A 12,997-nucleotide genomic window follows, 5' to 3' on the forward strand; every position below is an offset into this window, starting at 1 on the left:
CACGGTTACCTCAAGAACTATTACTGGCTGGCCTTCAGAAGGTTCAAGAGGAACTAACAGCAAAAATGAAACACATGGTTAAAGAGCATAAGCAGAACTTGTCGTTATTCACATTCCCATGGTGAGTGTTAGCACCGAAAAAGTTCCATATATTTCTTTGATTCCAGTGAAAAGCATCGACGTACTGTACAAATATTTCACAGTCCACCCAGTCCCCCCTGATAACTGAGTGGTCAGCGTGACAGATTGCCATCCTACTGACCCGGGTTCGATTCCCGGCTGGGTCGGAGATTTTCTCCGCTTAGGGATTGGGTGCTGTGTTGTCTTCATCAACATTTCATCCCCATCAGGCGCCCAGGTCGCCTAATGTGGCGTCGAATGTAATAAGACTTGCACCAAGCCGGCCGGAACTGCCTTGTAAGGGGCCTGCCGGCCAATGACGTCAAACGCTCATTTCCATTTCCATAGTCCACCCATACCCACTGGTAGTGGAAAGCCCTGTGGAGATAAGCACAGGTGAGTACAGAAGAGATGATGTTGATTTCTAAAGAAAGGGTAACTTATGTGTTAATGATAGCAGACAAACTGCATCGTTGTCAGAGAGAATGAGTGACAGTATGTTTATGACTTGAGTCGTCGAGACTGACACAAAGGCATACAAGGTACAGCTGATTTGGATAAAACTGGAGTAAGGGGATAGAACGGCTTATTATAGCGCCACATTGCTGCTTCCAAGGGTTTGGTATGCATTGGATCTACTCTATGTTCCAACCCAAGTTGCTATGAACAGTGTCAATCTAAGGCGATGATGAGACTAGAACCACAAGGTAGTGGTTACTAGTTAATGGGACAGGTGGTGACATCTCAAAAGCAGGTTTTCGTCTGCCCTTTACAATAACTGGAACCACTGTCATGATTGTGCTGCAGCAATACTGTCCTAATGAACAGATCAACCATTTGATGTACTTCCCTTCCACAACATCTTACCTAAACAACAGTTTGAAATGTGTCCTGCTCCATCCATTGCTTGAACGCACGGCAACAGAAAAAGGATGCATAACAACACAGCATATACTCCATCATGTGCAGCAATACCACAGTACGGTCATGTATGACAATTAGTGTCTTGAATTCTGGTGCCGTTGTGGTTCTGGTTCTGATTCTACTTTGTGCAATTTGTATCTACTTTAAGCAGAAAGCTAGACTACTCTAGCTCTCAGTGCATTATTTGTCCGAAGCCTAGGTTAAAATTAGAAAACAGTAATTCTAGATGTCAAACCATGAACCATGTTGTGAATTTTTTACAGAAACATAAACAGGCGCCAATGCGTTGGACCAAATTTCCTAAGGGGAGAGGAATATTGTGCCATGGTTCCGCCTGCCAAAGCAAATGGGTCTTGTGATGACTTAGTAAAATCATATCATAAGGAGGACAACTCAAACCATCTCTTTAACTAAGTTCCATATCATAAGAACAAGCACAGTACGCAAGAACCAGTATTCAGCAGTCTGACAATGCAGTATTTGCTGGACAGGGCTTCTGAAAGGAGAAGTTGCGATACTTGTGAGGTAAAGACAGGGCTGTGAAGGCACTGATATGGCAGAAGAACTGCAGCATGATGTTACAGTTGCTCAGCGCTCAGGCTTCACTCCTTGGTTTAGATCTACAGCTTCTGTAGCCAAATTTAAAGACTCATTCTCATTCATCACCAGCTGTCACTGTACATACCAAGGTGAACCAGCCACGCCATTTGGTTTAAAAATGTACCGGTCACATTTAAACTATGAAAATATCCAGTTTGAAGAGGTTTAAAGCTGCATCACAGCATGGTGTATTTGGATGACAGTATTGTGTTTTCCAATGCTGTGAAGGAAAATGCACAGCAACTGAAAGAAATTTTTTGAAATAGCTGTCCAGCCAGACCAGATTGTGCCACCAATAGCTGCAGGCCACTGCCCAAACTGAGCCTGAATGCTGCTGTCATCTGCCACTGTCTGCCTCCTTGGCAGACTGGATTTCAAGGCTGGGCCATCTAGCTGCCCTGCCAGCTATGCCTTGTATGGGCAACCACTTTCACTGTCCATAACCCAGTGTGCCCACTGCCATCGTCATCAGCTGTGCTGAAGGCCGCGGTTCCACCCTGACGGTGCTGGTGGGCTTGACACTGTGCGTCACTGTTACCACCCGTATCAGCACCTCTGCTAGTGTGCTGACTGCAGCACCTCACTAACTTCTGCCATCGCGCTGGCGAACAAGCAGTGCAACACTCCTATGGTGGTCTACTAATAACTCTGGCATTCTGCTCCAGCTGAGATTGCCTCTTTCTCAGAAGTAATTGACCACATCGCCAGTTCTGTCCCCACCACGGTAATTGTTAGCTAATATAGGACTAATTCAACCAGCATTGTTTCTATGAAGGATCTCGGCCGAACAGCTGCCAACACTACACAGCAGCCATGCCCTGGGAGGTGAATACTATACATCTTGACTTATCACGGCCAGCTTCACGTAGCATCATAGTGGTCACCCACCCCAGCTGCTGTAAATGTATCATTCACATCAGGGAAATTTATGGAGTATTTAAAACTGGCGGAAGTTGTACATCTCCTAAGGAACGATAATGTCGAAGGCATAGAAAACTACCTGATCAGTTCCCTGCTTTCACAATTCAGAAAATTAATATAGTCAGTTATGAAAGAAATCGTGATAAATTACTTTAATAAATACAATCTTTCACATCAATCACGATTTGGTTTTTGAATTGGTGGAAGTGCAGAATCAGCCATAACAGAATTCCCAAAAGTAATAGTTGATAAAAATAGTTGTGTTGAAGGCATATTTTTAGATCATCTTAAGACTTTTGATACTGTTGTCTACAACATTCTATTAAATAAGTTAGACACAGTAAGAATAATAGACATAGATAATGACCAGTTCCAGTCATACGTAGCAGATATAGTACAGAGACCAGAGATAATCAGTACCTCCGATAAGTCTCCAATTTTACTAAAACGCTTATAAGAACCGAAATGCATTCATATAGGAGTTCCTCAGGGTACAATATTAGGCCCAACATAGTTGCTGTACACATCAATGACTTTCCCAGTTGTGTTAATCATATGGAAAATTCTCTTTGCTGATGACAGCAATATCATTATCACTGAGTAAACAAGAAAACTTCGTGGAGAGAAAACCAATGGAAATGTCAAGGAGTTTATAGTTGGTCAGTATGCAGTAATGTGATATTGCAAATAAAGAAAACAAATGCTATGCATTCCCATTTGAAGAAGGCAAGTAACACAGTTAAATTAAACGTGGATGGCATCTCTATGCACTACATAAGAAACACAAAATTTCTAGGAATGAATATTGATTCTCGGTTGAAGTAGTACGGACACATCAAGATACTTACAAACACAATGCCATAAGCATGTTATGCCCTTAAAACCCTGTCATTAGTGTGTAACTACCAGCATCTTCTAGTTACATACTATGTGTGTGTACACTCAATTCTTACATATATAATTTCTTTATTAGGAACAACTGAAAACAATATGAAAAAAGTTTTCAAACTATAGAAAAAGACCATAAGGATAACACCCAGAATAGTAGTGAATCTCATCGTAAACATCTGTTCAAAATACTGGAGACATAACTACACTGTATGAGTACATTTACCGATCAGCTGTACAAGGAAAAGTGACATAGATAATTACTCAACGAACAGCTCTGTCCATGGCCATGGAACAAGTTCTAGCCGGACATAAATTTGCCAAGGAGAAATAAATATGAAATTCGGAACAAGGAATAAAATGTACAACAAACTTCAAACGCAGATTAAAGAGATTACCCAAGTTAACTTATTTAAAAGGGCAGTTTGGAAGTACCTGTTAAGCAACATATTCTATACACTAAAGGCTCTATTAGATAACACAGAGTAGCGTTGTAGTAAAAAATCTAATACAAATAAATAACAATAACGGCAATACCTAATTCATATAAAATGTTCTCACTTTCTTTTTTCCTTCATTTTCGCTTTCTGGAAATACTTACTCCCAGAGCTATGCAATCTGCTACAGAAACACCTTCTCCTTTTTAGAGCTCAACGTCACATTCGTTTTAGTGGGATCCTAGCTCAATTTTTCATGTTAACGAACTTGACGTTACGATACATAAAATAAAAACTAAACATAATCGCTGAGGTCCTGACATCTACTGTCAGCGTGTATAGTGTTACGTTATAAAACAAAGTCTGTGTAATGTGTCTAGCGTTACATTAGGATACAAAATACGTGCAGTGTCAGTAGTGTGCTCAGTAACTTGTAGTGGAAAATGAATGACAGTTGCAGTGTACCAGTGAAAATAGTGGAATTAATGAGAAAATTTAAGATCGTATTTCATTATCCTGGATGAGAAAAACCATTTGTGACTTATCGAGAATGAATATAATGAAGACTAGTATTGGAAAATTTGCGGGTCAGGTTAGATACTTGACTCATTAGTATCATAGAGATTAGGCCACACATGTCAGTCTTAATGCCCTGCAGTACCTTTACTACATAATGTACAGTCTTGCTCAAAAGAATCCGAACGTCCTGAATTGCATGTCGCCTGAGTCGCATGCAACCCGCGTAACTCAGCTGTGTAGCAGGTCCTCTAATCGCTCATCGGTACAGTCGTTTGACTATTGAAAATGGTTCCAACAAATCACCACTAGGAAACACTGCTCTGTATAGCTAAAACTCAAGATGTAAAGTAATACCACTATCCTTCAAATATCAGAGAACACCTTATCACACATAAGACTGTCCTTAAGGCTTATAAGCTTACATTTATTACAATAAATGACGTACCTGAAATGTTACCACTCTCATTATTACGTCAGATTGGTAATGCACGTAGTAAGTTAGTCATATTAATGGTTTCTTCTTCAAAGTAACATACCGTACTTATTATTTAACACAAAATGACATTAAAAATTTAAGTTATTCATGAGCAGCTAGTTCAGAATATGTATGAACTTCAAATGATTCGACGAACCGTCTCGTTCTGCATATGGATTCAAACCCAAGTCATGCAGACTAAGCAAAGATTTCGTGACTGACGGAAACTAACAGTCAATCCTGACTAGGCATGCAGATTACAGACAATAGCAGTTAGCAAATATCAACTTTAAATTATATAATATAAAATTTTTAACGGACGCGTATTCTTACTCAGAATCTATTGTCCCTGTTAACGAAGTAACTTACTTGAAAGGCCGTGAGGTAAAGCTCTGTGTTGGACAGGGAATCGAACACAGAACCTAATCGGATTGCTATCGAAGCACAATCTACTGTGACATATCGGATTTTCTCGGCAGTAGCTAGTTGTTTTAACTAAAATGACCAGATGAAACATTAATTTTTTCCTTCTCAGGACTCCAACCCGGCAACTTTCGCTGTGTTATTCTAGAGAAAACGAACGTTAAATATGGGTTTGTTACACCAGCAGCGACATGTGAGCATCTTTGAACTAGAGATAATATGACGAAGAGTTCAGTGCTGACTGGGAATCGAACCCCACTCATTTCGTTGTTGACTACACACAAAGAGATGTCAGCTACCGATTTTTTCTTCACCATCTGCTAGGAATAACATCCTTGAACTTACAGTGATTTCGCAAATAGTTCTGTCTCACAGGGAGTCAAAAACGTCAGATATCGTTAGTGTTGACAACGAATGAAAATACAGTAAAAATGAAAATTGTTATCCACTTGCAGATAGGTGTTCTCATGCTAGAACTTGATAATACATAATGAAAACTTTAGTACCGCGCCAGGATTCGAACACATTCACGTGAAATATGTGGAGATGTTGAATGTGCAGTTTTGAACAAACAACAAATTGTAGTCGAGCTGTATTGTCTCGAAGGGATCAAATTCCGCGTTAAGAGCGGTCTGAGTTGCATTCCCAGTTCAAAATAAATTTATCGGCATACAGAAGCTCAAGTAAAAGATCGAATAAGTGTCCTGTGACACTACATAGTGTTTGTTTCGTCACTAGAAATAAATAAGTAGTATAAGAAAGGTTACTGGTGATAGAGTTTCTACATGTCGCCACTCCTGACTTTAGTGTGGTTCAACCAAGTGTCTACTTGGTAGAGAAGGAATATCATGTTTAATGTGAATTTCAGACCACAGTGAAATTATATTATCTGTCTCTCCCTATCAAAAACTATCGACAGAAGTCGATAGTTTTTGACTCGAACTCGGGACTTTTGTCTTTTATCCCCCAGGCTGTGGTTAAGCCATGTCTCTACAATATCCTTTCTTTCAGGAGTGCTAGTTCTGCAAGGTTCGCAGGAGAGCTTCTGTAAAGTTTGGAAGGTAGGAGACGGATACTGGCAGAAGTAAAGCTGTGAGTACCGGCCGTTTGTCGTGCTTCGGTAGCTTAGATGGTACAGCACTTGCCCGCGAAAAGCAAAGGTCCCGAATTCGAGTCTCGGTCGGGCACACAGTTTTAATCTGCCAGGAAGTTTAATATCAGCGCACACTCCGCTGCAGAGTGAAAATCTCATTCTGGAAACATCCCCCAGGCTGTGGCTAAGCCATGTCTCCGCAATATCCTTTCTTTCAGGAGTGCTAGTTCTGCAAGGTTAGCAGGAGAGCTTATGTAAAGTTTGGAAGGTAGGAGACGGATACTGGCAGAAGTAAAGCTGTGAGTACCGGCCCTGAGTCGTGCTTCGGTAGCTCAGATGGTAGAGCACTTGCCCGCGAAAAGCAAAGGTCCCGAGTTCGAGTCTCGGTCGGGCACACAGTTTTAATCTGCCAGGAAGTTTCATATCAGCACACACTCCGCTGCAGAGTGAAAATCTCATTCTGGAAACATCCTCCAGGCTGTGGCTAAGCCATGTCTCCGCAATATCCTTTCTTTCAGGAGTGCTAGTTCTGCAAGGTTCGCAGGAGAGCTTCTGTAAAGTTTGGAAGGTAGGAGACGGATACTGGCAGAAGTAAAGCTGTGAGTACCGGCCCTGAGTCGTGCTTCGGTAGCTTAGATGGTACAGCACTTGCCCGCGAAAGGCAAAGGTCCCGAGTTCGAGTCTCGGTCGGGCACACAGTTTTAATCTGCCAGGAAGTTTCATATCAGCGCACACTCCGCTGCAGAGTGAAAATCTCATTCAAAAAAAGAAAGTGTTTGTGTGTGTGTGTGTGGTGTGTGTGTGTGTGAGAGAGAGAGAGAGAGAGAGAAGAGGGACAGAGTGAGATAAATATAATGAGAGAGAGAGTAAAAAATTGTAAAGAAATTGAATCATGGAATGTAAAGAAATCTTTCATTAAATGACACGTTCCACATCATTACTAAATGTTGTGTTCATGGTCTATGGAACTAGTATTAATCTAATCTAATTTAATCATATCATATTGCTGACTAGCCATGAAGAGTCATAAATTACCGATATTCAGAAGTAACAAAGTGTGCATGCATTTAAAGATGAAGCACATGATGTGAAGTTCTGTGACCGAGATACGAACCCAACACATAATCGGATTGTTAAATAAGCAAAATCAAATGTTACCTACCGGTTCTTCTAACCAGCAGCTAGGTGTTTGAATCTAAAATAAGGAAAAAAAATTTTGGGCCTGAGCGACAATCGAACCGTACACCAACCGTCCTTCTTTATCATCCACGAATATAGCTTAAGTGTCAATTGCTTACTCACCAACAGTACGATCGTGTTTGACCAGAAATAACGACACCTATTGCGATTGTTGGCAACACATGAACAGACATTAAAAATGCATGTTAATTTTCACTAGCACGCCACTGTGCAGGTGGTAGGGCTTTAAATGAAATTTTGAATATTTTTGTACTGTATCGGCATTCGGACCACACACTTACCTTTGTAGGAGACCTAGAAAAGATTGCAGTCTTGGGAAAAGGAACGAAATGATTGAACTATACTGTTCCGAGAGATTCAGATCCTCGAAAGACGATTACAGTCCAGCACCAAATTTTTCAACGTCTTTTGTTCAATCAAGTCAAGTAAAATAAGAGATCTCTTCCTTTAAATGGCTATCGGTTCATCAAATAAACTAAAATTTTCTATGGTAATTAAGTTTACTGGCGACAGTATTTCTGTTTACCATGACTTCCACCTATGTCATTTTCCAACGTAAACCGGCTCTGCGGATTCTGGATTATAACGTCTTTCTCTTGAGGTTACCAGAGGTAAAATAAATATGTTTGTGCCTCTTAAAAGTAAATTCCTGTACCCACGCATCAGCCGACCTGAGTGGCCGAGGGGTTCTATACACTACAGTCTGGGGCAGAGAGACCGATTGGTGGCAGGTTCGAATCGTGCCTCGGGCATGGATGTGTGTGATGTCCTTATGTTAGTTAGGTTTAATTAGTTCTAAGTTCTAGGCGACTGATGACCTCAGAAGTTAAGTCGCATAGTGCTCAGAGCCATTTGAACCCACGCATTGCACCTGTGATAGTTCGTTCCAACAGACCATGTGGCCACATTTCCCTGCCCCAGGAGTGTGATGTAACGGATGATGTGCTAACCTTACAAAATTAGTCAAGATGGAAAAATGCTAGTCTATTAAATGGTTCAGTAGAAGCAGCTTCTGACGACAGATTATGCTATTCTCATGTCAGCAGGATGTAAAGACTCTTCTAAGCATCATAGCCTCGAAGTGAAGCCATTTGAAATTTCCACTAATTCAGCAAATTTCTTAGTTCGAGGAAAGCCATTGTGAAGCGTGAAGCTGCCGGATAATACTATTATTATCGTCATTATTACTATCATTTTCTTCATACTGCTGCTGGAACACATGTGCTTGATGATCATTTAATGCCAGTTGGTCATTACAGAAAGTAGTTGCCCAAGAACAGGTTCTTTCCCTGTCCACGGAATCCTTTTCATGTTAATAACAAACATCAGAAATTACTTGTAGATTAAATTAACACTAAAGTAATTGATGAAGATGTTACATGATAACAAAAACGCGCTGCCTTTCTTCATTTACTTGCGTTTAGAAATGGATGTCGAATATTGCCAAACCAAAAGCCAAGGGACCTTACTGCCTTCCGATACACGTCGCTGTCAGTTCTTCCATATGATTTGGTCGACGTGACCTGTTTCTAGTTGTGTATGACAGACAATGTTTTAGAAAATTAATTGTTTTCCTTTGCAAGAACCAGAAAGATTTTGATACTATGCTATCCGAGTTGCACCGTGGTCCGAGAGCCACTTTAAACTGTAGGTTCCCCTATTAACTAGCTAGGTAAGTCAACTCACACATCGGAGGAAAGCAACGGCATACCACCTCCAACAGGGCCGTGCCTATTAAAGCACTGTGGCGTTCAAACCAATCTTCCGACTGATGACTGCTTTACTTTTCTATGGGTTCGAAAGGTAATGATCTTCGGGTTATTAACATTTTTGTGTTTTCATCCTGTAGCTTTTATGAGTGTTACTCATGGTGCAAGAAATATTTCTGTTTTGCTTGCTTCTGTGATAGGTTCCATCCCACTGAATGCGAGCAAGCTGACGAATATACTGTCAATAATTTGAATTACGCAATAATATACTTGAAAGGTGTATTTTTGCATTACTTATCCTGGTGAAAGTAACAGTAAATAGATTATATGACTACTTGCTTATTACTCGCGCTTTTCGATGCGTTCCTCAAAAAATAAAAATGAAAAGAGAGAAAGAGACAGAGAGAGAAGACAGAAACGTATTTCAAGTATCAGCTCGGTGACGCCATGTTCGTCTCGTGATGTAAAGCAGGGGTAGTTGATAGGTAATATCTCGTTGTACTGGCGATATGTATGGCTACAGGATTCTTTCTTTTCTTTTTACAAACAACCAGAACAGAATCCAGTAACAAAATAGTACGAACATCTATTCAGTGCGCCAATTTAACACTCAGCCTTTCTTGGTTATTTCGTTAATCATTAACAATTGTCTGTAATGCAGGAAACATCCTTGATTGCTGATTTGTTATTACTACCAGTGTTATTGTTACTCGTCACCCCACAACAGCTTTCCTATCACTCATCGCTGCCGATGCATGTAACGAATGGATGATGATGAATGGAATGTGGGATGTTTCGTCACGTAAAATATACACATTTATCTTGGCGTCTTGTGTTCAGGGTAATATGAAAATCTCAGTAAGAGAAGACAACAACGGGATGCCGGTGATGCAGGCAATAATACCCATCTAATTCTGTCGACTTAACACCATGACGACAGACAAATTGGCGTCTCAGTACATTTTGATTATAATTCGTTAGCCTTCTTGCGACCTCGTTCTAGTGAACATGCATAATACTTTGCTTTTTGAACACCGAGCAATAACAAAGGATACAAAGAAACAATCAGACTCATGGCTGTGGATCCAGGTTCACCATTAGAAGACTAAACAAGAGGGAAACACTACGAAAGCAATGAATACGCTCGTTAGTATACATTATTTTTATAGATCTGAAGATGAAAAAGCGCAGATCTGCACAGTGACCGCATCTGCACTTTATTTTCTGTCTTAATGGGCATAATTTTTAGTTTCTCCTCTTCTGACTTTTCCAATGAATTGATTGTTACGTGGCACAGAATAAATGGCTTAGAGCACTATGGGACTTAACATTTGAGGTCATCAGTCCCCTAGAACTTAGAACTACTTAAACCTAACTAACCTAAGAACATCACACACATCCATACCCGAGACAGGATTCGAACCTCCGACCGTAGCGGTCGTGCGGTTCCAAATTATAGCGCCTAGAACCGCTTGGCCACACCAGCCGGCTACATTTTAAAGCCAGATAACAAATTTCATATTATATCTTACCCAAAAAGAAATAAATTTTATTTAACCAAGAAAGTAAACAAAAACTACTGTTGTGCTTCTATAGGTACTACACTACACATGCATATATTACTGATAGGGGGATTTTTATCCGTAAAGGACAATGCAGTCACTGTAAGACTCAAAGTTTAATATCATTAAGCATCAACATATATTTCACTGACATAAGCAAGTGAACATACAATGAAAGAACGAAGGATTGTATTCTTGAAATCTATCTTTGTGCCAGGTTAGTGAGAACAGTAAACGTATAATCACGAGAATAAGTCGTGAATACTGCAATAATGGGATGTGGTTAAAAGCAAGAAACTGGTAAAATAAGAACGAACATCAGCAGAATCATTAAAGTGCGTGACACGAGCAACTATATGGCTAAGAATGTTGAAACTGTGCAGTTAGGCCCTCATGAAACTTAACTTCAATCAACATGGTGATTCTTTTGAAAGCTCATTCTTACCAGTGTGCACGTGATAGGGCTTGAAATGTAATTATGAATATTTTTGTACTGGATCAGAATTCGGACCACATACTTACCTTTGGAGGCGACCTAGAAAATATTGCAGACCACGGTCGCGTGGTTCCAGGCGTAAGCGCCTAGAACTGCACGGCCACTCCGGCCAGCGGCACAGAATAATTAGTTAACTGTCTTTCTTATAGCTTCCAATCGCACCAACATTTTTCTACATTCTCGTGCAGTTCATGAAATTCTACTTGTATGATCACAAGACTACACATATATGCAATCGATTTCGAGGTGCGAAGTGTTTGTTATCTTACTTTTCGTGGCTGGTGGACAAAGTTGTCTTCCAAAGACTTTTTATTGTACTGAAATAATCTTTTGTCACAGAGTAACCAGGTATGTGTTTTATTCGTATATATTTTGTGGGAAACTGTAATCGTGATTGAATATTATACACATGAATGTTTGACACAACTGGTAGCTGAAAAGGCTGCATATTAACCAAACCCTGCGCCTCCTTTCCGTATCCTCCTATGACACAAGCAAGGGTTTCTCCTCGCATACCGCTACAGAGCTGTTCCTAGCACAGCTGAGAATTGGCAACATTGTCACAAACATTTGGCAACACTGTGACAGGGCAATAACTTCTGTGTATGGTACTGAATTGACTCACTAACTTCACTTAATATTCCCTTTCCATTTGAATGACTCGTGCTATACAGGGTGTTACAAAAAGGTACTGCCAAACTTTCAGGAAACATTCCTCACACACAAAGAAAGAAAATATGTTATGTGGACATGTGTGCGGAAACGCTTACTTTCCATGTTAGAGCTCATTTTATTACTTCTCTTCAAATCACATTAATCATGGAATGGAAACACACAGCAACAGAACGTACCAGCGTGACTTGAAACACTTTGTTACAGGAAATGTTCAAAATGTCCTCCGTTAGCAAGGATACATGCATCCACCCTCCGTCGCATGGGATCCCTGATGCGCTGAAGCAGCCCTGGGGAATGGCGAATTGTATCACAGCCTTCCACAATACGGGCGTGAAGAGTCTCTACATTTGGTACCGGGGTTGCGTAGACAAGAGCTTTCAAATGCCTCCATAAATGAAAGTCAAGAGGGTTGAGGTCAGGAGAGCGTGGAGGCCATGGAATTGGTCCGCCTCTACCAATCCATCGGTCACAGAATCTGTTGTTGAGAAGCGTACGAACACTTCGACTGAAATGTGCAGGAGCTCCATCGTTCATGAACCACATGTTGTGTCGTACTTGTAAAGGCACATGTTCTAGCAGCACAGGTAGAGTATCCATTATGAAATCATGGCAGTGAATCGAGGAAGTACAGTACATACCGACGAAACTAAAATGAGCTCTAACATGGAAATTAAGCGTTTCCGGACACATGTCCACTTAACATCTTTTCTCTATTTGTGTGTGAGGAATGTTTCCTGAAAGTTCGGCCGTACCTTTTTGTATCACCCTGTATAATACCCATCTAAACTAAGACACTGAGACAGAGATTCAAATTCTTGGCTAAAGAAATGACATTCTTCACATAAGTGACAACGTTTATTATCTTTCACGATGCGTTATGAGGCTGAGTGAGAAACACCGTGATGAGAGTGGTATGCTGGTAGCAGTGTGTCCGTAGCCCTGTGGTAACACCCGT

Source organism: Schistocerca gregaria, chromosome 5 (genome assembly GCF_023897955.1).
Source record: "Schistocerca gregaria isolate iqSchGreg1 chromosome 5, iqSchGreg1.2, whole genome shotgun sequence".
Classification (NCBI taxonomy): Eukaryota; Metazoa; Arthropoda; class Insecta; order Orthoptera; family Acrididae; genus Schistocerca; species Schistocerca gregaria.